The sequence below is a fragment of the Pezoporus flaviventris genome, unplaced genomic scaffold, assembly GCF_033815535.1.
Source record: "Pezoporus flaviventris isolate CSIRO_AGI_PZ_B2104156 unplaced genomic scaffold, CSIRO_AGI_Pfla_v1 ptg000036l, whole genome shotgun sequence".
NCBI classification, from domain to species: Eukaryota; Metazoa; Chordata; class Aves; order Psittaciformes; family Psittacidae; genus Pezoporus; species Pezoporus flaviventris.
Window position 1 is genome coordinate 32,608,410 of NW_026892584.1, and position 26,277 is coordinate 32,634,686.

General features: G+C 41.7%; 1 long non-coding RNA gene and 1 other non-coding gene across 3 annotated transcripts; one reads left to right on the forward strand and one right to left on the reverse strand.

The window, feature by feature from the left end:
* Nucleotides 1-259: 259 nt before the first annotated feature.
* TRNAT-UGU (transfer RNA threonine (anticodon UGU)) lies at nucleotides 260-332 on the reverse strand. The gene has a single exon. It is a non-coding gene; the product is annotated as a tRNA-Thr (tRNA).
* A 3,278-nt stretch (nucleotides 333-3,610) lies between these two features.
* LOC133274499 (uncharacterized) lies at nucleotides 3,611-21,902 on the forward strand. 2 transcript variants are annotated; one of them, XR_009745166.1, is made up of 4 exons: nucleotides 3,611-3,726; nucleotides 5,303-5,434; nucleotides 20,659-20,805; nucleotides 21,798-21,902. It is a non-coding gene; the product is annotated as an uncharacterized LOC133274499 (long non-coding RNA). The 2 variants fall into 2 exon arrangements; XR_009745165.1 differs by lacking the exon at nucleotides 3,611-3,726 and adding an exon at nucleotides 4,372-4,685 and having other exon boundaries at nucleotides 5,315-5,434.
* The last annotated feature ends 4,375 nt before the right edge of the window (nucleotides 21,903-26,277 follow it).

Sequence of the window (26,277 nt, forward strand, 5' to 3'; positions counted from 1 at the left end):
TTACTCAGCCATCCTGCTTCCCAAAGAGCTTATTGTTCCCCCAACTCCTCTGCCAGCACAAAGCACAGCCATGTGGTACTTCGGTGACCAGCATCAATGTTAACACTGAGATTATACCAAAAGGTTTTGCTTCCGGATCGTTCCTCTTGCTAAGAAGCCCAAAGAGCTCGCAAGCGCGCTCCAGTCCGTTACAATCAAAAATAGCCCAAAATGAAACCAGTTTCTGGGGAATGCAGTATTACCTAAAAACTGCGCTGTGAGGCCCCAGCGAGGATCGAACTCGCGACCCCTGGTTTACAAGACCAGTGCTCTAACCACTGAGCTATGGAGCCACCGCTCACGGGTTCTCCCGACTGTCACTAAGGGGCAGTCACGCAGCCCTCCCGCCACCCCCAGAGAGGCTGTGTCCCCGCTCCTCGCCGGAAGGGGCTCGCCCTGAGACCGGTGTAGCAGCCGGTGTCGAGGGGAGCCCGCGACTCACCGCGCACTGTCCGGGGCCCGCCGAGGGGCGGGCGGGGAGGCCGCAGCTGCCTTACCGCTCCTGCCATCGCTGGCTGGTCGCTTATCGCGCTGCCAGCTGGTCAGCGCTGCGGCTGCGTGCGGAGCGTCCAGGCCGCAGAACGGTGCCTGGGACGTTCGCAAAACCAGGAAATGAAACTGGTCGGGAGGCCACGCATCCAGTCAAGCAAAAAACCCGCAAGAGGAGAAATCAAAAATAGGCGAATATCTGAAATACGGCCTGATTTTTACAGATCAGGAGTAAAAATTGTCACGACAAAGCCATGTAAGGTGGTGCAGGGTGTTCTTTCTGCAAAAGGTTGGGTAGTCTGGTGAAGTCTGAGAGCCGCTGCTGCAGCACAGATGTATTGCCCCGGGGGGTCCTCGAGCATCACTTCCTTCGTGACACCTCTCAGCACTAAGCATTAATCTTAGGGTTTCTAGCATGTTCTCTCACCAGGTACCTGCAAGCCACGTTCACACAGGCTCTGTGGAGGTCAGAGCTAGAAGCTGGAAGCTTCAGGTAATAGCTAATGGGTGGAAGGCAGCAATGCTGTAAGGCCTGTTCAGGAGTAGGGCCCATTCAGTGCTGATGCTGGGTACAATCACTTTTAACAGCACACATTAAAGCAGATGCCTTGCAAAGAGCTTTGACAGCTTACGGCTGGACTGAAGATTTTTGTGTGTGTAAGCTGCATGCAGATAAAATTATTTAAATTCCAGTTGTATGCCTTTCAGAAAGCAATATTCAGGGCCCTGTCTTGATTCTATAGTAATATATATTTATGTAGAATTCAGAGTTGGATCAGTGGGTGGGAAAGGGATGCAATGGGATGGCTCATAAACCTGACTCAGCTTGGAGAAGTTTTATAAAGAATGTTACACAATGGAATTAAGTCCACAGCAGGATTGGGGTCTGGAGTTACTACATGCCCATCTGTGAACTCAGGAAAGTCAGTGGAATCCCAACTGGAGGCTGTCGTGTAAGTGCATCAATGCACAAGAAGTCCAGAACATATTTAAGCATTATTAAAAAAAAACCAAACACGCAAACACCCATAAAGCCCACAACAACACGTTATGAAAACTTGTTAGATGTTACCATATTGCTCTCTTAAACCTCTGTTGTGTTCTGCTACTACACATCACTGCTAAGGGAGAACAAACAGAAGAGATTTCAGCAAGTCCTGATGGGAGTGGACCTATCACCCCTAGGCAAGAGCTGCCCCAGATTCCCAATATAGGACAAAGAGACCCTCTTCGGACAAGAATAATTGTGCTGGGTTTAGTACTTAATGCCCTTACATCCTTAAGAAAGTCATCAAAAACTAATAGGCACTTCTGCTGATTAAATTAACCTTGGAAAAGCAGACAATTGTGCACTGAAAACAGCAACACAGAATGCAGCTGATTGTTTCAGAGCTGGGACTCACAAGGACAGGATTGCACAAAACCTGTGTGAGAGCTGGCAGCTTAACTGAGGCAGCTGGCACTTACCTTCTCATTTCAACGGGGGCTGACAGCTGGAGTGAAAGATGTTGCTGCAAACAGCCAAAGAAACACCTCAGCTATGGTACTTGAGAACAAAACGGAAAGTGGCAGCATCTATAAATGGGAGGAGTAAAGTATATTATGCATTCTTCAGTGGGAGCATTATCAAAAAAACCCAAGCCCCACAATAATAATTAGACATAAATTATTACCTCTCTTACCATTGTCTTAAATGGCTGAAGGGTTTGAAAGCTTGGCTTTTTCTGTTCTTGCTCTCTTTTTGTTCTAGGCTTATAATTTACAGCAATAAAACAGGATTGACTGGTTTTCATTTGGTTCTGGAAGACTTGTCAAAACTCCATAGCAGGAATACTGAATCTTGATCAAGCAGTTATTTAGTCCAAAAATGAGTGGCAAGGTCAGGGATGTCTGAATTCAAGACAGTTCTCAAAGTGGAGTTAATTGTGCTTTAAAATTTTTATGTGCTGCCACTTTGTTGCTATGTTCACAACACTTCAGGGAATGTACAGATTATCTCTGAAAACCCCTCTGATTACCATGGAAAAAAGAATCAACAACTAAACCAATTCCTGCCAGTACTCTTCTATCCCTCTAAACTGCTCTATTTTATCTTCTTACCCCAAACACATTAATATCTACTTGGAAATATTCCTTTAAATGCATATTCTTATTTCACCTCAGTATTACGGAGTATCTCATCTTTTTATAAGAGGGTGATTCTTTGCATGTGAAGTCTAAAAATGCTTGTCTTACTTAAGCTACCAGAATCTATTACTGCAGTAATCACTCCCTCACTAGGTGTACCTCACTGCCTGAGCTGGGAAACCCTCCACTTCTCCAGTGCATAGGTATTGACAAAGCTAGTCCTTCAAATACATTTTTAATAACCTTTTTATATGGTGCTATATCACTGAAAGTTCACTGCATTTATTTTTGTCAGTTCAGAAGGCTGGGGTTTCATATGAAAGGATTGGAAAGATTTTTCTGTTAGCGCTCTTCATTTTAAGGGCCCAAAAACATTAATGCTGTGAACATTAATATTCTGGCCTGATAAGTAATCTGGTTCTGTGCATATTGCAGCTGGGCTAATGAGAGAAATCAGAAAAGTAGCTTTGTGGATTGGGAGCTTGGCCAAATTGCAGGGCCAAGCTCCCAATCCTACAGTCGATGATTTCTCCCTCTTTCATTTTTTTAATGTCACCATACCAGAGCAGTGGCATAGGCTGCCTTTCATGTTACCTGAGACATCAAAGGGAAGTACTGAGGACCTGCCTATTTACTGTTTTCCACTGACACTCACGCCTAATGAGTACAACATGCTGCAGAAACAGCATCCCTGTGCACAAGTGTCACTCTAGCCTTTATTGCATCAGAGGTTCTAGATTACAGCTTTCAAGCGCTTAGAAGCTTTGAGCCTAAGTCTGTTCACATCTAGCAACATGGTGACATGCGCATGTCTTGGACCATGAACTGGTCCTGCTCCTGAGCTCACCAGGTGATGGCATCCATTAGGACCCATAACAGGAGGCTGTGGGGGGGGCAGCAGTGCCTGGCAGTATATTCCTCCATTACGTTGCACCCAGCTGCTTTGTTTCCCATGGCATGTTAGGGGAGAAGCTGCTGCCCAAACAGTCACACACCATTCAAGTTGTTGCATACACACCACCTGAGACTTTAATTGCTGGAACAGGAGTTCCTCTGCAGCAGGTGGCTCCAGTGAACTGACAGATGCCACTTTTGACTCCTGGCTCACACACACACACTCTTAGGCACTCTTCTTCCTTCCTTCCTCAGGCTCGACCCTTGGTTTCCCACAGCAGGGTCTCAGGCATTCAGTTCCATGGAAAAATAATTAAATAATTTAGTGGTACAGCAAAAGGCACAGCTCAAGCTGGAGAGGGACCTTGGCAAAGAAATCCCTGGGCAATAATACCCTTATTTATGCACTTGCCCCTCATTTTAGCCCAAAGGGAATTTTTTGGTCTAGGGTATTCTAACACCTTACTGGATTTTTTCAGTGTTTTCCTGCCAGCAGGCTGTTAACTGTTCTTATCTTGTTGAGCTGCAGTTTCTGCTGATGGTTGTAGCCTCCTTCTGGTTTGTGCCTCTTGTGCACCTGCTTGTCAGCAGAGCATGGGACACTGAAAAAGTCCTAGACCTAAAATAAACATTACGTAGCAACAACTAAAACATCAATGTGTTATCAACATTCTTCTCATGCTAAAGACAAAACACAGCACTGTAACAGCTTCTAGGAGAATTACTAAAATCTAACTCTATTCCAACCAAAAGCATATCTAGGTGAAAGCCCACAGCTTAGCGCCCAAAGCTTCAGAAATCTAGCTACTCATGCTAAGCAAGTAAAGCTAAGCAAATAGCACACTAGACCACACAATACTGTAACTCTGACTCAGACTATTTAAAACTTACTTGTTTAAGCTAAATAATATCTCTCAACAAGCAAAATCTCCAGTACTGGGCAAGTGAGGTGCCAGAGCAGAAGGTTCCTGCTGGAGCCATGATACAAATGTCTGAACAGTAAGCTTCCTGGCAACGAGGAGGAGACCAAGTCCAAAGGGGGAAGTTCGCAGGGTCAGCACGTGAAGCTTCAAAGATCTGGCCTGGCCAGTTGCCTAAATTCCCACTAAATTAAGGGAAGAACCACCTCTTAAGTGGTAAGTTGCATGGTCACATCTCCGAAACTTTGTGTACTTCAGGAGCCATCAGTGACTCCTGAAGTGACTGAGAATCTTGCTGAGGAAATGAGCCAAGGAATAAATAAATTTGTTCTGCACATTTGCAATGCTCTTGCCAATGGGTCTCTGGGTTGGGGTGAGGTCCTTGGAACAGGACAGGCCTCCTCTCTGAACTAACAGAGGATTTTGACATCCTTCATGTCTTTCGAGAGCATGAAATTTACTTGCCAGCCATCTAATTAATCTATTTATTCAAGTACCAGGGTAAAATTTCATTCTCTCACATTATACAGCTATAAAGACCACCTGTGTTTTCACTGTGCCAATCTGTTTCCTGAGTGAAGAAGGAATTCCCCAAGAATGGACCAAGTGGACTTTGCTTCCACCAAAACGACTGTCAAAGTCTCTTTGTTTCCCATCACAATAAAAAAAGTCCATTTGCATTTCCCTCTTTTTGATACCTTCTGTATTTACTTCCATCGCTGGTTTATATTTTCGTTAGGAGGGTAGGGCAGGAGGGCTGCTCACTGGGCAGCCCTGTTTTGTATATAAAATAACACTGTAGCAAATGAAAATATCAAAGTGAGTTGTTGGAGTTTTTTTAACAGGCAGGCCGATAGGAAATGATTTCCCCATGGGACAGAGCTAGAGGCCAGAGTGAACTTTCCACACCATTTCATAGCTATCCAGGCTAAGAACAGGCATCAAGCTACAGCAAGGTTCAACAGGTAATTTTCTCTGATACAAAGTGCATGCTGCTTATGCCATTAAACCACATCAATGCAATGCAGTCAGTATTACCCTAACTTGCCAAACTGCATTAACCATAATGGTTTCTCTCCAAGACTGTAAGGTGATGCGTTTGGAATAATAGCTGCATAAGGCTGCTGGGAAGTCTGACTGAGTGTTAGCATCTTTGCAAAGGCTCGAGTCCTTCAGCCTTCTTGAAACAGGAAAAAAAAATCTCCCTGTGAACAAGCAATCTGATATTCATATAAAATACCATATTACCATAATTTTTATTTTGCACAGTGTGAAGGAGTAGAAGCAACTCACTCTGCCATTCCTATGGAAATGTCACTGGGCATTATCAGAAGACCAAGAAAGTACAACTATCTCTTTGAGAGCCCTGAGAGCTCTCAAAGGCCCATTTCAGTTTATACGGAGTTTCAATGTAGCCAGTATATTTCATCGCAAGCCATATGATCTCTCCAAATCCCTCAGTTACTTTCACTATTTGGGGCGGGGGGGGGGGGGGGGGAAGGAGGGGGGGCGGTAGAGATTAGCCCGTGTTCTATTTCTTTGATTTCAGCTGAATCCTCTGGAAAGCAGAACATCACTGTCCTGGGTTCAGCAGTTGCATCTCAGTTTTGGTTGGGAAAAATACTTCAAGTGTTCACGTGGGGCATCCACTGAAACTTCAAGCAGTCTCCTGCTCCTTCTTGCTTACTGTCAGTAGCAATACCTACTGTAAATTAAAACTCCACCAACTCAATTCAAACAGGCTGCAAGAGTGATGACTTCATGATCACCAAGTTGAGCTGCACCTCAAATCTGATAGTCAATAGTTCTGCACTCTGTGGTCAGGAACCCCAGTTCTATTTTCATGAGCTACTGAGAGGTGGAGAGGTCAGGGCCAAGAAATACCATGGCAGCCCAACCTCGGTGGTTAATCTCAGAGTTAACCCCAATGTGAAATTTGCAGATGGAAATAGGTAGCATTTTTCTGTCTGTACTTAGAAATGAGACACATGGTCCCAGCACTTTCTTAATTACAGTGAAGAGTTTGTGAACTTCAGTAGCCTTCCAGCTGGAATTCTGTCTAACAGAAATCTCAGTTTCAAATATCTAGTTATGGTAGTGAAAAAAAAGAGGCTCTAAGCCAGAAATTAATTGTTTGATGTGGAAAGATCTGGCTTTTTAATTAAAAAAAAAAAAAAAGAAAAAAAAAAAGACTTCTTTGCAAATAACAAGTCCAGCTTCTAAAGTAGATACATTTATGTTTCCAAATATGGGTGGGGAAGTGCTTTTAAAATTGGCACCCGGACATGCCAATTTTATCATTATAACTTTCTTAATGTACTTTTTAAGACCGTGTACTCATTATACCAATTGCCTGGTTTATATCACAGTGGTAGTACTGAGCCTTGAAATGGAGCTCTTTGGGGACTCTCAATATGCTGGTGCTTTTCACATATTATATTATCATTATTTATTTACACAAATGACAAAAAGATCTATGCATTTATATCACAATGATTTGAATTCTTGTGGAAGAAAAGTATGTCTGATGAAATATCATCATCACACCTCCTGGCAGTATCTTCAGTGTGTTATTAAGGACTATTCTGTCAAAATGTCAAGTTTCTTGTTTTGAAAAAATCTCAAAAAATTAATTTAAAATTACAGAATGAAGTGGCTTGGAGGAGCTGTTAAGCATTGTACAGTACATAAAATCAGTCTGTTTCTAATATGGCTGAAAGTCATATTTTAGAAAGCATTTATTATATGAACTATTTAGATAATGAAAGTAAAGAAAATCTAATTTAATTTTCATCATTTATGCAGTTTGTTTGCTTTTTCATTTAATTCTGCTTGGACAATGAAAGCAGACCGCTTTTGTTCCTTGGCAATGTCAGTTTTCTGGTTGTCATTCACTTGCCAAGGCTGCAGTGATTTGGTTTCAGACACCTCAGGGGAAAAGGTCGAATCCTCTTTTCAGTGGAGGGGTGAGCAGGGGAATTCTTGAAAACACATATAGGTAATTTAGTCAGATCAGAGCCTGCCTGTGACTGCATTGATGACAGACAAACAGCACATACAGACTGTACTGAGAAGTTTTGGGTCACACATTCCAATCTTCAAAAGTCAGTGCAAGACCCACCAGAAAGTGCAGCCGTAAGCCATTCCCTTCCCACACTCACAGACAGGAGGCAGTACTTGGGTTTGGTTTAGTTCCAGGAGCACCTGGGTTTTGCTCAGGTTCCAGGACACAGGGAGCTGACACAGGGAGCTGAACTGCCAGTTTGGGTCCCAACAAGGCAAGCTCAATTGGTTCATCTCAGTGTCTGGTTCTGCCCTGTTTAGCATGGCAAGCAGAGCTTGGTGTAAGTGAAGTTGCCTCTGGAGAACAAGAAGGTGATCCACAGCTGTAAGGAGAGGTTTTTCAAAGGTGTTTTAAGACCTAACTCCAACCAGTGGGATGCAGGCCACTGTCCAAGTTAGAAGTCTACTTACCTGTGACAATCTGGGCATTAGTTCTTGGAAGACAGTTAAGCACATGCCTCTCATTTTTACAGTTTCTGTTAACTGGAGTAAAAGTCCAGATTCAAAGGTCCCTGTCCTTCAGTGAAACAGAGCTAGACTTTATCTCAGTAATGGGGTGAAGCTGGATCCGACATGCTCTAGTTTCCAGGGGGTCTGGGTTCAAATTGTCTGGTTTCAGTACTTCTTTTTTTTTATATATATATTTTTAATTCTAAATCCCTGAGATCTTCCAGTGGGGTAAAAGTCTAACTCAGTAGGATCTGTTTTCAAGTCCTGCAATTTCTGAGTACAGGAGGGATTACGGCTAGGATAATCTTTCAGTTTACAATCCTTCCTCTTGGAGTTGTTAGGATTGTAACAAGGAGATTTTATTATGGTTTAATAATAAATATCCTCAGTCAGCCAAGGCTGTTATAAGAACCTGATTTCTTGCAGATTCTTATACACTAGGGGGTGCAAACATCCTTTTAATGAGCCTAGAAATAAATGGTCTTACCAGTACCAGCAAGGAAAGTGTCTGGTCCTGTACTAAGGCTTATGTGGAAAATATCTCATTTCCTAAGTCATGTTTGGCTCATAGAAATGAATAAATAAGAGCACTGCTCTCGGTAACAGCTTTTTGATGTTTTCTGGGTTTACATATGGAGCAGAGAAGATGCTAACGTAGGAGTTACATAAGAGAAGTCAGAGCAAGCCTGCTTTGCATGCCATTGCCTGCAGCTTTCTCATGTCCTGTGGTGACTCAGACAGTGCTGTAAGCTCCGTGGAGGGACAGTCTCAACTTTTTACCTCTACATTTTCATATCATTGTGTAACAAGTTAGTCATCTGACTCAGGCACTGGCTGAAGTCCTTATTTCAAAGCACTTATTTTTCTGGTCTTACATTAAGACCTGGCTCTTGCAAGTCATGGTGTGAGGCACAATGGGCTAAGCAAGGCAATATTGTTTCACCTGCATGGGCTTCATCTGACAAAAGTGCTGATTTTCTCAGCTTGTGCCAACAGAGCATTTAAGCATTTACTTGACAGGGAATGGTACTGGCCCTGCTGAATATGATGGGGTTGCTCACATGCATAAGTGTTTATCATATGTTTACGCACCCAAAAAAGCAATGGAGCAGTGCTGGGTACAAGCACAGAATTCCAGCTCCAGCAACAGTAAGCCTTCAGTCCCTTTGCTTATGCTTCATTACTTACTCATGTGTCTTAAAGACTCACAGATAAGGAGCAGAGCATCTTAAGAGATATCCTCCTCTCCTGATAATGCATTCTCCTTTTAGGTCACAGAAATCATTCTGCAGCTACAAAGAAATGCTTATGAATGCAGGATCCTCTAGTGCAACATTTCTTCCTTTGCATTTATTCATACGCTCATTCCTTATCTCAGTAAGGCATTATCAGAGCCAGAAAGTCCCTTCTCCTAAGTCATGTACACAATTGACTAAAATCTGAACTCATAAATTAAGGTTGGAAAAAAAATCCCATGGTTTAATACACTTAGGCTTTTACATTTGTGTTTCTTATATTCCATTTCTCCAAATGCACAGAGATTTTGCACGTCTTTGCATCTCAGACACAAATGCCATTGTGATTTATGGAACCCTGCTTAAATACATCAAACTGCCTGACTGCAACTTGGTACCATTCATACCACCAGCTTTTACTTCTCCAGAGTGTTTCATATTACTTTTTTTTTTTCTGTATTACCTTTATGCCACTTCATCACTACATCAAAACAAAACAAGTGGATTAAAGCAGTTTAATGCATTATGGTTAAATAGTTCTTTCTAAGGGAGAGCAGACCATTCAGTACACCATTAAGACAGAATCCTGATTGTATCTGGTGCAGGCATAAACTATCTTAAATGAATGTTAATAGAGAAGGACAATTATAGTTGACTTCAGAATGCAAACAAGAACTTCAGACACTGATTCCTATCAGCCTATTAGAGCTGGCTGAATTCTGCACACTGTTATAACAGTTGCTTAGCAATGGCAAATAAGCTGTTCTGTCTCTTATCACTAGAGGTATAGTTAGAACAATACCTATTATTGAACTGAATAGGTATGAAATTAGTTTATGTTGTTCCTCTTTTTCAGATGGCACTTGGCAGCAAAGTGAGCTGTTTAGGCTGCCAGCAGAAGCCATGTTGTTTTTTTTTCCTGGAGCTATCTATGGAGATAAAATGAAACTGAGGCTTTGCTGTGGATGTTTATCTGAAAACATCATCAAAAAAACTTTGCTTGTGTTTGTGTGTGCAGGAAGAAAGAGGTTCTCCTTCAAATGTCTTCTTTGAGTTAATTTCCAGGGATGAGACACTAACAACTACAGCCTATTCAAAAAGCAACTGCAGCAATACTGCATTGCAATGGCACCTCCTCCCTCCTTCCCTCACAGGCACCTCTGATGAAATACCTCAGCTCTGATCTGGGGAAACATACTGGAGATTAAGCCACTAAAGCCACTATCCAGAAGAACACTTAAGCATTTGTCATTTACTGTCGCAGTTCCTATCTTTTAAGTGTGCATGTTCCAAAATGGAGTCCACACAGCTGCAGAACTCAACATCTGCAGCAGCATTCACACCCAGCATGCAGTTGTGCAGTCGCCACAGTAGGCAATGCTTAGCAGTGTGGTGTAATTCCTAGCTCTGTAAGGTCTTAATTATGTCTTTCTAGTTAGGATTTGTACTTGCAGCTCCTGCCTCCCACAGGAGTAGCCCAATAACATGTCTGCAGGCTACTTTGACGTAGAAGCTTAGATGCAAGGCAAACTGAGCTTATACAAGACCTGTACACCCAAGCAAAAATTTGTCAGACTTCAAATCTGGTGCAATAAGGTATGAATTGGTTTAAGTACAGTTGAGTAATTTCGACTGAAAAATTGAAGAATGCTTCTACTTTTTCAATAGACTAGTTTTGTAGCTGGTACTTTAGGGCAGTGAAAGGGTTGGGTTTGAATATCTCCGGTTGAGAAGATATTTTAACTTTCATCTTTGTGAATTCTCTAACAGAGAGAAGCACTAAGCTACTGAAGAGATAACGTCACTGCTTACTCTGCCTCCAGCTACATTTTATAGAAAATAGCTGTTGTTGGACCCACATAGCTGAACCTTATAGCTGATTCTCAGGTCACTTACCGGGACAGACTAACAAAGGAATCCCTGTTTCTGAAGCCTGTGTAGCACACTGTGTTTGTGATCTTACGTACCCGGCTTCTGAAACTTCTCAGTACAGAAGCATGTCTGTGCAGAGGCAGAGATGGAAATTAGGTACCTTTGAAATGCCATGCACAGGGCAGAGCAGGTGCTTTGGGTCCCTAGCACTCCACTGGCAACACTGCCAGGAAGCCAGGAAGCAAAGGGACTCTCAAGTTGACAGATGCAGATGTACATGAGAAAACAGGGCTAAATTCAAGCAGCAGCTGACTATGGGTTTCGAATCATGGAATCACAGAATGGTTGAAGGGATGTCTTGAGATCATCTAGCCCAACCCCTCTGCTAAAGCAGGGTCACCTGGAGACAGCTGCCCAAGACTGTGTTCAGTTGGACTTCACATATCTCCATAGATGGAGACTCAACCTTTCTGGGCAACCTGTGCCAGTGTTTGACCATCCTAACAGTAAAAAAAGTCTTCTTGTATTCAGTTTGACTTTCATGTGATTTAACTTGTGCCCATTATCTCTTGTCCTATCACTGGGCACTACTGAGGTGAGCCTGGCTGCCTCATCTTCTTTCCTTCCCATCAGGTATTTATAAGCATTGGTAAGTCGTCCCCCCCGCCAAGCCTTCTCTTCTTCAGGCTTGATACTCAGCTGTCCCAGCCTTTCCTCATATGAAAGGTGCTCCAATCCCTTAGTTACCTTCACAACCCTTGGCTGGACTCAATCCAGTAAGTCCACGTCTGGCTTGTACAGGGGAGCCCAGAAATGAGCACAGTTCTGATGCAGAACTGAACCCATCATGCAGGCAACTCTAGTTCCTCTGTGGATCTGAGCCTTTGTCTTCACACTCATTTACTTCTTCAGTCCTCAGCCCTCTGGTATAACTTCCAATAAGTGTGCAAAGTGTAGCAGCATTGGTTTATGGTTTGCACATCTTTCCATCAGAAGCAGGTTTGAAACTATCAGATTCATTATGCCAACAAGCACCCACAATCTGAGAACAATTTAGGGTTTCCTGCGATGCACATCACTCTCATGTTCCATAAAGGAGCTTCTTTACCAACCTCACTGCCTTCCAGAAGGTGCCAAATGCTCCCTACTTCATTAATAATCCATGTAACTTTCCAGTGTACTTCATGGAAAAAAAAAAATCATTCAATTTTTGCTTGAGCTACTGGGTTCTTATTATGCCTACGGTTTTAATCAGTCATTTACACTGATTCAAATTATCCAAGTCAATATTTTACTAATAATTTGATTGCAATAACCAGGCACAGTTGAACCTGAGCTTAAAGCTGAAGTCACAGGTGAAAGGTTTGATCACACGTTCTTACCTGAATTCCTGTCCTGAAGCTAAATATTTACTTCCAGAAAACTAAATGAAAAAACTAAATTCTCAAGTAGAAATATAAATTGGAGTGGAACTACAAAATTTGCCATTAAAGTTGTAAAGGACTTCGCATGGGAGAACCATAGCCTGGAAGATGGGGAGGATGAAAACTGTCTTTGGCTGTCCAGTCACCAAGCGGTCAGGTACAGAGGGCGCAGTCCAGGGACCAGGCAACAGCGGGGCTATCACCCCACTCCTCTGGATGTTGAGGGGGACCTGGCATCAGAACTGCCTGTTAGAGGCACACTGGGGAGTCCCAGGAACCTGGAACATCAGTGGGCTTCCTAGGGGATGCGAAAACTGGGCTGACCATAAGTGCATAAAAGGACAGAGCGCTTGCCAGTCAGACCTTCTTAAAACAAGAACATCATAAGCATTTCCTCCCCAGCTGGATGCACAAAATCTCAGCTGACCCATACGCAGTTTCAGTGATATTAGCAGGATTTCCAGACTTCTACAGTGCAGGTTTGCACGACCTGAAGTTAGAAAAATGATGAGAACTGAAGTGATCAGGAGAGCAGTCAAAAAGGTATATCAAAATAAATGATACAGCGAAGTAGATAAATGAGATTGTCCTGATCACATCTAAATCAATAACAAACTTTGTGGTTTGTTTTTGTTTTGTTTTCTTTGGTTTTGTTTTAAAAGAATGTTGCTACAGAAATTCTAGTGTATCTGTACAGAAGCCAGGAGGGGCTAGCCCAAATTTGATGCAGGTTATAAACAGAATTAGAAAAAAGCCAGTGCCAGCCATGAGAAACTATGTAAGAGCAAATAATACAAATATAAGAAACTATATAAGAACAAATGTCTGGAACAAGATAAAAACATGCAGCAGATATTCTTTTCAGGTGTGCAGAAGGTTATTAATTATAGTTCACTTGTAACATGACTGCAGCAGAGACACGTGGGCACACACAGTCCTTGCCATGTAGTACTTACAGGCTACACTTCGAAAACACCGAAATGACTGAAATGGGATGTGGACCCTATAGTAAACCCTTATTTGCAGTGTCCTCAAAACAGCCCTCAGAAGGGCCAAGCAGAGTTGGCACGTCAGGCTGGTGTGAAAGAGCTACAGAGAGATCCCAGTTTTTTCTCATGGGGATGTCTGTGTGTGCTATAAAAAAAGGCGTGAGCTTCCCAGTTGTGAAGAGTGATGGGGTAGGTGGTATTTGTGGTGCATTAGGTGATAGACAATATTTCAGAATGTTTGAGCATGACCATAACTAAACATTGGGGTTTTGACCCATCACATAACCCTACATGCCAAGGAAGTCATCTAAAGCTACAAATGAATCTGTCCCTAAATGCCAACAGATGTTCCAACTCCATCTCTTACCCTCTGTTGTCAAAACTCTTCACCGGACCTTGTAATCTCACTAATACTCACTCTTGAGGCTTGCAGACTAGATTATGGCTTTAAAATACAAGGCTTCCTGGTATCTCTCTCGAATCCTACACCATCTCTGTTGTTGTCTCACATCCCTGAAGAGATTAACAACATTTCCAAGGTTTCAAATATAGATACTTCTTTCCAGAGCTGTCTGCTTTGCCTAGCATGAGCAATGTTGTTTTCATTTAACTAGCTCTGCCCCCATCACTCTATTTTTAAAGCTATGACAATTGTTGCATACCACAACTGTCTAATGGCAGGATCCAGAGTTCTGGCTCTAATAGCTGTCATCTACGGCAACCCAACTGAAAATTTTTATGAGGTCCCCTCATTTACACCAGCCAAGTTTCTGGCATGCAAAGATTGTGTGTCTCAAATCCAGTGTAGGATCCTATTTATATTCAAGTATACTCAATATAGGAAATGGAATTTTTTAGAAAAGCAAAACAAAACCCAAGCATGGAATCCTGCCCACGCTGAAGTCAGTAACAATTTTGCACTCCATTTACCTGGACTGGGGTTTCACAGTGAGGATTTTGCTGCCTACTTTCACCTCTAAAACTGTCTGCTAATGTTTCACATTTATAATAGCTTTTTATTAAGTTTTCATGTAATATGTTTCGTGAGCTCTTACACAAGAATTTCTGAAGGAGGGTTTGCATCACCCACCAGTGAACAGGAATCTCAGCAACTTTTAACAGAAAATCAACTCCAGGTGTTTGCAGTAGTTTTGCCATGGAGTAGCCTCACCTTCAATTTGGTTCTCTGCTTCCCATCTCTTGTGTTAAGCTACTGCTGGCTGCTGGAATTTGAGGTTAAAAGAAAACAAAACAGAAAAAAAGCTGTATGCAAACTACTGTCAATTCCACCAACAGATCTTTTCCTCCTTTAATGTGTTATGTATAGTTCTCTCAGGTGTTAATTAAAACAACAGCATGAGCTTCCAGTAAGTTTTGTGGTGATTTAAATGATTTTTTTTTTTTAAATGAGCATGTCTCTTTGAATCAGTCCTGCTATTACAATGCACTGTTAGCAGGAGGTTTTTTCCTTACCTCATTACAAGAGAAATATTACACACAACATACTTTGCAGTTTGTGTTCCTATCAGCAGGCAAAAATGAATACCAAAATTTCCACCCCAGCAACTAAGCACCGCATATACCATGATTACAAGCTATATTACTGTTTCCTATACTCTGGCGTCTAAGCTTGGCCTTATCCAACTTCCCCATCAATCACTGCACACTACTCTTTGGTTCCATGTCATCATATTTCCATAATCATTAATCATGTTATCCAATAAATCCTAGAGCGATTATTTAAGTTGCTCTCTTAACAGATGTCCACTTCGCATATTGCCACCTTGGCTGCTCATTTACCAGCATGCCTTTGATCTGGGAACCGTTCAATCAGATCAATAACATGTAAGGAAAATGCAAATGGTTTGAAACAAGACAAATTCTTTCATGTGGAATATTCACATTTTTAACAAGCTTTTCAACTCTGCAGCTGAAGCTTCTCTGTATAGTGATAAAGTTCTTTATAACGATTTAACAAATTACAGCTAGATAACGGCAAAGCATATTGCATTTAGCAGCAGAATAAGTGGTGGGTGTGAGGAGGAGCTGGGAGCTCCCAGTCACACATGCACTGGCAATCCTCCTCCTTCCCAATGACCCAGGAGACAAGATGCCAGACTTCTGCCTGTGGGAGGCAGATGTAGTGAGAGACAAAGGCCATTTGCACATTCAGGTCTGTGGGTAATGGTCTCATTTATCCTTGCGCCTTCCCAGCAGTCTCAGACATGCCTTTCTATTCCTTTGTGGGTCCTGGTCTGCCTTGCAGACTCTCCCCATCAAACTCTCTTTCCCACCTTTTCCTCCCCTTTCCTGCCCCTTTCTCCTGTGCATTGCTGTCTCAGGATTACTGACCTTGGGGATCATTTTTGTTGGTCTGGTTTTGCTGATAGGTTTTGTCATGTGTGAGAGGACCTCTTTGGCTTCAGGCAGATGTATAGCTCCTGTCCGTCTGTCAAGAAGATGCATGAGGAATAAGCAAGATTACTAAATACAGTTTACTATCTGCAATGACTAAATGCCAAATGCAGATACAAATTGTAGTGCACTTAGAAAGCTGATTAATTAAAAACCCTGGCACTGCAGACAAATGGTCAAGTTTTGGATGTTACTTTGTCAGTATCATCTTACTCTTCCTAGACTCAGGGCAGATTATCATCAAGAATTTTTCAGCCTCCTCTATTGAAGTTTTCTTAAGCATTTTAGTAGTTTGAAACAACACTTTTTCTGCAGTTCAACAGTTCAACACTGTTTTCTAATGATACCAATTCTCTTAGTTACAATTTACCATGGTGCTATATAGATTTCCCACCTGAAGAAGACAAAAAGGGAGGAAGAAAAAGTAATATAAATCTTTATAAATTATTATATTCTGTGCTTTATTTGTTGAAATGAAGGCTGTGTGATGAATGCTGCTGCATGACTGTGTAGTTCATCAACTTACCACAAACCCCCACAGATAACATTTGTATTGCAATACTATCCCCAGGCCTCCAGTGAGGCAGCCCCCCATGCTAAATGCTGTACACATATAATGAGTGACAGGCCATTCCTCAAAGACTGTATGAGCTAGACTCAAGAGACTCCTACTAATCAAAGATGTCTCCTTTCTCCAAATGGATGAACAACACATTTTGTTTCTGTGACACGTGTAGCTACAGAAACTCTGGGGAGGCAGGAGGAGGACACTTTTTATGATGCTATAGGTAGAGGCTGAAGAAAGAAGTCTGCCTTTACAGGACACAGAAGTGGATAGCACTAGAAGAATCTGGAAATAGCTGAAAGCTATCTTCCTGTGGTATGGGTGGAGTACAGACTTCTGTGGCACAGCAGGATGGTTTCACTGCCCCTCATTCAGGATAACTTATTTGCCTCTTGCCTGTCTTTGCCACTTTTCAATAGTTTTGTCCCAAAGTTCCTGCTGATAAATACAGGATATATGTAGAGAGTTTCAGGATCAAAAACACAACCTATCAATAGGTGTTTGAGTACAACTCATTCTTTTAATATACATAGTTACTAAAATACAATAATTCATGTAAGAGTTATGAAAATATGTATCTATATAACATCTGCACTGACTAGGTAATGTAAGGGTGTAAGACTTGATCTCAACTTCAAAATTTTATTTTAAAAGTGTGTTCAAATCTGATGCAGTTTGGTACTTCCGTCTTGGCAAGATGCATCATAACCTAGTCTGGAAAGAGTAGAAAAATTGGGAAGACTGTCAAAAGGTTCCTGTTACATGTGATTTATATATCCAGTTGAAATACAGGCCACCTTCTATTCAGATCAATGTGAACACTACCATTGAGCTCAAAATGGGCAATATGACCTCCGAACAGAATATTACAGAATGGTTAAGCAAATGACAAAAAGGCGAGTTGAAAACTGACTAGTATAATTGGACAGTGCTTTGGGGGACATACTTCAGATACCTTGAAGTAGAGCTCTGTGCTGAGTAAAACATCCTTATTGCAAAGATTTTGCTCTTAAGACACGGAGAAGAAATCTGTAGGCATAAGAAGATGCACACATTACAACAGCAGGTCATGTCACAAGCTGCCATAATAAATGGCATAGTTTCTTTGGCTTTGGCAGCTTTCATGAAGCTTTCATGACTTCATGTGAGCAACGAGAATTTCTACCACTAAGATACTATCCATTGCATGTTTCTGAACTGTATGAGCTACAGTCAAGTTGTGAGATAGCTAATACTAATGTGGAATTTTGGGGAAAAAAGCTTGTTGATCACCACTGGGGAGCCAGTTAGGTGTTTAAACACATGTGTCTAGTGCCACTTTAAAATTCCTTAGGATTTCTCAAGATAGTCGCCAAGATGACTCTTCAAGATGACCATAGAAAGGATGCAAAAAAAGGACATGTGATAACTGCCAGCTCATCTGACTACAATAGTACTTAATAGCTGCTAGTAGGATCCCAAACCCCACTGCTGCCCTCCCATGCAGAAGAAAGAAAAATGCTCCTAAGTGCTAAACAGCAGCTCAGCAAAAGCATGCAAGTGTGAGTGGAGGAAGTTATATATAGGGGGAATATTTAAGTTGAAAGAATAAAGATTGGGAGGAGGAAGAAATAAGAGGGATGGCTTGGTGGAGGAAGGAATAGCATGGAGCGGATGTTCCTTTTGTGGCATATATAATACTACCACTACAAAATCTGCTTCAGAGAGGGACATGGCCTGGCCAGACAGGGAGCTGCTGCTGTTGGTGCTGCTGACAGCAGTGGCTAGCAAATAACGTGTGGTAAGAGGGCATAGCACAGAAAATGAAACAGTGTCAAGGGAATGAGATATAGCTGTAAAATGAGAAAAAAGACATTCAAGTCCATCCCATTTTACACAGATTACAGTGGGAGAATGGTGTTTCCTGATGATATGAGCCAGTGCTCACAAGTCTTGCCTGATGGACACCAGCCCATGTTCCGGAGGCAGAAACCAGCCTGACCTTGCCCTGTGTTTATTCCTGTGATTCCTAGTCACTTGTATCTGTTCTGTTACTTTCCAGACAGGTGCCAGTAAAATGAAGGTGGCTGACGCTCTTTTAAATAGTTTTTAAACTGGATTTCCTCCTTTAATTTTGTTGGGTTTAAGGAATGGTATTTATATATTGACTTATACAGAGATGCTCGAATACCGTACTAGAGGACCTCAGTGATTCATACAAATAGCTTTTGGACTCACTAAGAAGGAAGACAACCAAACATGCTAATAACAGCAAGCATCAAGAGCCACAAAATATTACCTGAGACTTGTACCTTAATTCCAACTGTATCATCACTAAGCTCTTTAAAGGCTACTGCAATATCCAAAATGCCATAAAAATCTTTTGACTCTGTCTTGCTTAAAATTAGTGAATCCTTTGTACTGTGGTGACAGCTGCCTATGAGCTAGAAAATTGCAAATCAGTTTAGCACAGGGTGATCAGGTACAATAATTAACAATTTTACCAGAGTATGTCAGAGACTAAGAAATGAGAGTGAAATCCTGATCCTAGTGAAACCAGTATTCTCGGGGAGTTAAGGGGTCAGCTTTTCACTCTCCAAGTTTTATATCATCTGGATAAAGATTTTTTAATATGATTGCATAAATAATATAACTGTATTGGTCTCTTGGCAAAAAGTATTTGTTTATATGAATAGCTGTTATAAAAGTGTGTCAAGAGTAAATGTTCCAAAGAACATGCATGATGCTGTAACAAAAAAATCTATCATAATATCTCATTTTCTATTAAGTAACTGTAAAATATTTTACTCTTTCTGGTTTTTGTTTTTGTTTTGCAATTCGTTTGGTTCCCAAAACATTTAAAACTGAACCCAGGACTTAAGCAATGTACAGATACTTGCTATGACTGGATCTTATTTAACCTGGTGAGAGGCTTTCAAAGAGCTGGTCCCTACCAGTGATCCCAGTAGTATGGACATTATTGCTGATACTCTACAGTCTGGGGTGATACAGGCTAGCGTTTGTAGTCCTGGATCAGATTTCCCACAATGGTTCATCCTCTTAAGTTCTTTTGAGGTGTAGCTCACCCAGATGCTCTGTTTCCACTTGTGGTTCACAGTTGCTACTAATGAATTGAGTTTATTTCTTAAAAACCAGCTTGCACTGCTGGATGTTAATGTCTCTTCTGGCATTGCTGTTTCTAAGCAATAAACAAAGTCTGCAACCCAAACCCAGAGTAAAAGTAACAGGGAAGTGAAAGCGTATGAGCTATGAGAAACTATCCAGAATTAATTCTATCTGGAAGTATCCTAATAACAGTAGCTCCTTCACTCACAGCCTCAACTCATTCCACCTGGAAAAAATTAAAGTTGGAAGCAAAGCACTCTTAGGGCTCAAATGCAAGCAGACAGATGGAACTGCAGTGTAAATACAGGCAGACTGGCAAGGCACAAAGATGCTTTAGAAATAACTTCTAGTAGCAGAAGTCTACCAACAGGGAAAGGTCATTTGTAAGGTTTGTTTAGAACAAGGAAAGACTAAACACTGTGTGGAGCTCTGTGGCTTTCTAAGACAGAAGAGGTTTTCCACAGGCCACCAACTCCTTCTTTGGGAAACATGGACAAGATATTTCAGAAGTCCTGTCTAAAAACATGTAATGAAGCATGTAGAAAATAATACAAGAATTTATTGAGTCAAAGGTGGCTTGTAACAGGGAAGTTTACTCATCTTCCTCAGCAATGATATTACGTAAGTAAATGGAAGGGATATTGGAGAGATCACACATGCTGAGAACTGCAAAAGCCAATTGGCTTCTTTAGCTTATCACTTACAAGTAAGTGGATGGGGTTCTACTTCTGTGGTTTTGCTTTGTGTTCTGTTACCAATTCTCATGGAATTAGAAACACTCTTCTTCAACAGCCATCTCCTTTGGAAAAGTTTCCTTTCCTCCCCTCTTTAGTTTCTGCATGTCCAGGGATGGAATCTCTCCACTTTAACCAGAGTACTGGCTGGAAAAAGATGAGCCTGAATGTGTGAGCACAAATGACTACTAGGCTTTTCATGACACCAGTAACCCTGGAAAGCTGTGTCTGTCACTAGAGTTGGCAGAAGAAAGCTTTTATAGCCCTTCTGTGGCTTGGTTTTGATAAAGTAGCTGCTACCTTACACTCGTACTTCATGCCATCCTTTGTGTTGCAGGAGGTGTACTTAAATCATGGAAAAAGCAAGATGTGTATCTGCTGGGTGCCAATATTCAAATAACACTCAGAACAATCTCTGCTGTGCAATGTACATAGACACGGCCTTAATTTTTTAATCCCTCATCTGCACTCTCTAGTACACAAGGTATGTAACACGGATCATTATTTTTTCCATTCAGTGCTCAGCCAATTTTGGCTCATTTTTGTTCCTGGAGATCTCTACTGTGCATCTTATATATACTTAAAATAAATACACCATCTGTAATTGGATCCTAACCAGCCAACACTAAACAATCCTGTCTTCAATGATACTCAAGGTTTGTTTCTAATATGAGCAGAAGGCTCTTCTTTATGCTTTAGCCAGCAATTAATAGAGGGCATAGTTGTTACAAATATGTAACAAAACTTACTATAAAATAATATGAAAAATAAAAAAAACTTTAATTTACACTTTAACCCAACTGGAGAAGATATTCCTAAGCCAGGCAAAGAAAATGTCCAGAAGAAACAGCTATTCAGTAGTTTCCCATTTATCATTTGCTCAGTCACATTAAAACATTTGAAATTTGTATTATTTTTTTCCTTTAGGTGAAGTGCTGAATTTTTCTGAAAGGCTGCATTTTTGTTCAGGATTGCGTTGTTAGGCCATATGTTTCGGCATATAAATTCAAATCTGAAAAAAAACAGTTACCTGAGATGAGACATGGGAGGTTTGCAGCCCCTTCTCACTATTTCTATTTCTCCTGTTGGCTGATGAAAACAGACCAACCAGCCTCCAACTCTGCTTATTTGCATCAATGCAGAGATACACAAGCTGCACAAATTTTCTGAGCACTCTGTGAGTGGTAAAATATCCTTTAACCTGTTTTTATCCTTCTCTTTTGCAGCCAGCTTCCTGCATTCATTTAAAAAGAGACAAAATAGGAATTATGGTCCTGGTTGTAATCATGACGTTTCATGAAATTAATATTATCTATTATACAAGGATAAGATGACATTACATACTATGATATTTAATTAGCCATCTAATAGCTCTACTGACCTGCTGTATTTCTTCTTTCCAGCCTGCTTTTTATGTTTTGTGCTTGCATGAATTTTTCTCTAATTTAGTTTTCTATTTCTTTCGTGTATGAACAGGCTTTGTTACACAAGAACCTGTCAACTTTCTCTTTGGACTGTACCATCCCACCATCTGCAGATGGGACTGGGTTGCATCAAGGCTGCCTTGTGCTCAGGTATCCCCTAGTGATTCAGACTGTCCTGCTTGCTAGACACTCTCTTGTATGGAAAGTCTTTTCATGTCCCTAGCTGGACATAGGCTTTTGTTAATTCTTCCTATATGTGTATTAACTCAATTGAGAGAAAGAAGGCTAGGGAGGCTGGTGAAATAAAGACTTGAGAAATAGTCTAAGGAAAGCAGTTCAGCTGGAACAGTGAAGAGAGGTGGTGGCTGGCACAAGGACAGTTAGGACACACTCCATAGAGGATACCCATCTTCAGCCAGAATCCAGCCTTCCTATGGAGCACTCAGTGCTAGAGGAAAAGGCTGAGGATTTTCCATGCATGATCACTGCAGTCAGAGGAGCAAACTAACAGTTTTGTGGTGTGTGGGAATTCCTCCTTTCACTCTACAGAGCTACACTGTCACTGTTCTTACAGAAATTCACTGTGTCAGATGAAAGGAAAACTATTCTCATACTACTTGCTGGCTGTAGGGGAAGGATATATAGGGGAGGGATCCTTCCCTCCTATTCATGTCTTAGACCCCTGTGAGGACCATATTCTAGCATGGAGGCCAGCAGAAAAATCTGACGTCCCTCATGGCAGAAAGAAAGGAAAGCTTTTTCCCAACAGATGGGCTAGTCATGCCATTTACCCTCCAACCAACTAAAAATTTCCCTTATGCAAAGTTAAGAAGAGGGAACCAGACAAGCAGAAAGACTTCAGGATTTTTCTTTTCCTTTTCCCACTACATAGTTAGAGGAATAAAAGCAGATATCTGTGAAAAGACACCATGGACTGAGCCTGCAGTCTGATAAACAACAATAACCTTTTTCTTGACGCTAATTCCTTTATTATATTTTTAGAAGAATTTAAAAGCCACTTATTTTTGAAAACTATGATTTCAGGAAAAAGTATAATTTTCACATTTCCTCTGATGTGTTGTATGCCCTGCTGTGTTATGACATTTCAAGTTTCATCAAGTCACATTAATTTACATTCTCACATGTTTTCTCAGTGGAACCTGCTCTTCGGGTCTATTTTCATTCATTGCTTGATCACTTTAATGTATTTGTATTACTGAATACTTGGGCCATATTAACTGATCTTTTCATACCCCATGCTTGCAATTCATTAGCAATCATTTCTCTTCTCTGCACGAAGAAAGGAAAAAAGAGATGAGAGAGAGGGAAAATGAGAGGAAGACAAAGACTTGGGAAGAAAGCGAACAGCAATTTAGTACACAGCCTGGGATGCAGCCTGCTCTGCTGCTTGGGATTTGGTTATATTGGAAAATTTTCTCTGGTGTGACCAGCACAGATTGATGAGCCAGTAGAAACCTGAGTAATAAATGCAGTTAACTGGTGTAAACCATTCTTTATTTCAACTTTTGCAAGCTGGTTCAAAGCAGTGCAAATACGTTTGTGTTAGAGATTTGTGTTTGTGTTAGGTAAAGCAGTCTCTTGGATCCCATTAGTGCAGAAAGCAAATAAATTTTCCAGGCTTGTGCAATGCTGATGTGGGGGAGAGCTGGGCACCAAGCCTGTCTGTGTTCTTGTTCCTCAGCTGTGTTTTAGTTGCCCATGCCTGAGCTGGAGCTTGAGAAGAGGCTCAAATTCCCAAATTTGAGCTCCTAAGTTCAGTCTGTTCAGAGCAGCCAGCACAGCTGATGTACAGTATTGCCATCCTTCATCTCCTGACATAGATAAAGTTCAAATGATAAAACATTAAGCAAGAACCAATTTTGTCTACCCTTTCCCTGTGTTTATTAATGGAATGACTGAATGAACCATAATGTTTCTCCCCCCTCTTGCCACCCTCTTCTTGAAAGTGGCGCATGAATACAAAATAAGTGATCAGGAACTCAGAAAGCTTTGCAGCCTCTCAGTAAACTTCCATTCCCTCCTCAATATAAGGATGCTTGATCTTCCCTGCTAGTGCTTTCAAGTCCTTGCTGCATAACACAATGAAAATCAGACAACATGTGCTCTGACATGTGTAGGCAGCTGCTAATCATCCTGTACAGAAACCTGCAGCAGGGGTTTCAATGACGATGCAAGGTGCAAGTCTTTTTCAGCCATGCTGTAGCCAAACATGATGAAGGTCGGAAGCCTCAGGCTTTGGATGGAAGGGAGTCTCCTGCACTCTATAAAAATCATGTTGCCTTCAGCTCTCTGCCAGTGAGGAGTACATACAGCTCAGTCCCTCTGCTCTGAACACACTCCCTTGACTTATCCTATATTGAGATGTTGCCTGTAACCCCATCTTTCTGAATTTGCAGCCGAGCTCCGATATCTACACAAAAGTGGAGCCTGCAGCACCATAGCAAGTTGTGACTTATATTTCCCCACCTATACGCATGAGCATATACACCTACCCCTCCCACCCCTACCTCTGGCAATGAAGACATCACTTAGAGTCCCTCTGTTGTCTAATCTCAAGCTCTCCATCACCTGTCCTAAAAGCAGCTCCACCAGTGGAAAGAGAGAATGCTGGGGCTCAGGAGTTGTCCAAGATAAATGTTTCTGGCATTTTCATTGCATTGTCATAAAGCTGTTCGGATCCATCAGGCCACACAGTACTGTAGTGAGAGCTGGATTTCAATACAAACTTCTTCTCTAACCTCTGACAAATCTGTGGGAGCTGCCAGGAAGGTTAAACACTGGTAAACCAATTAGGACAGAGGGGAGAGTCCCATATGTGACCACACAGACAGCCCAGCCTGCCCACTTTGATGTCCTCCTACCTCTGAATGAGGAAGATGATGCTAAAGCTTTCCATAGAGGGTTGAATGGAGCAGCCTGATGTATCAAAGCCTTGGGAAGAGGGGGGCAAGGAAGGCTTATCCTAGCCTGTATTATCACTGATGGCTAGTGATCCAGTGCCACATGCCCAGTAGGGGAGTGATCAGCACAGCCCAGGGTAAGCAGCACAGATATGACAGCACATCTGTTATCCACTGAACACTGGTGACAGAATGGAATGTAATCTCTGTGTTTACATTCAGAGATTAAAGACAACAAGTGGCTCCAGCAGGACGTGGTGTCCTGCAATGGAGAACAGAAAAGGATGCTTATGTAAAATGGCCTGGCAGCAGTGCCCAGGAGGAACAAGTGGACTCATTTTCTCCTGCAGGCAGCACAGAAGGGGATTACTACTGGGGGGAGGGTAGGCAGGAACAGGGAGAGAGAAATTAGGAGCCCAGATGTCTACTCTCTATATGCGGTTTCCAAGGGCTTTGGAAATAAAATAGAAAAACCCCTACTGTTTTGTGCCAGGAAGTCAGACATGTATGCAAGGAGTCCACACTTACTCAGGACTGAGATTTTGTTATGTGACCTTAAGCAGAGCTGATCAGCTGGACTGAGTTTCCTCAGTCTTCTCCAACACCTGTGAACCTGAGGCGCAGATTTTGCAGAGCTAAAAGTCAGTCCCTCCCTTCCACTGGGATGCAGCTGTCTAAAGGTCTTGTCTCTTTTAAGGGATCCTGCAGTACAGGGTGGGAGACCTGTAAGGGAAGCATGGGCTGGGGGGATCACCTCATTCACAGCTTTAGCAGCTGCAGTCCATATTAACCCTGCTTCAGGAATCTGTGCCCATGGAGCAATTCAACCCATTCTGGAACCTAAGTGCAAAAAAGGATAAGCTTCTGTTGGCCACAATACAGTCAATCAGAATATAAAGAGTATTGCTAGTAGTACTCAAGCTTAATTAGGGCTGGGAGCAGGAAAACCAAATGCCAGAGGCTGCCTTACCTTACCCCTTAGAGGAATATGATTCCTGACACTAACAGACTAGAAGAAAAATATAGTTTAGAAGGCTTGTGCCTTCCAAACAGCAGGTGCAGCACTATTGATATCTTAAATAGACTGTGATTGACCTTTTAACTCCTTTTTGTGTCTTTTCTCATGGGAGGTAACAGTCATTTCTGCCATGCTGAAAACAGAAAACTTGCCATATGTGTGTGCCCAAAGGTTTATAAAATAGGAGAGGAGAATAAGAAACAAAAACAAGTGGCACTCTGCTTGCTATTACTCCCCTGGACCCTCCTTGAAGCCACTTTCTGTATCCTTAAAGATGCCGTCCTACTGGTGGTAAGCAGCAAGGTGGGAGCCTGTCACAGGAAAATGTGCCCAAGTCCTATTTTACTTACTGCCAGTTGACAGCACAACAGAAAATTATCCCTAGCCAGTCAGCATAGCAAAGTTACTTTTTGAGTGATGTGCACTGCACAGTATATGGAGAGTGAGATCAATGGAGGACAATAGAAATCTAAATTGACAGTACACTAATAATTGTTGGCATTAACTAATCAGATGGGATTTTAAAGTTCACACTGTGAACATTGGTATTTTCTGTGTGATGGGAAGACAGTTTGAACTATTTTTTCTATTAA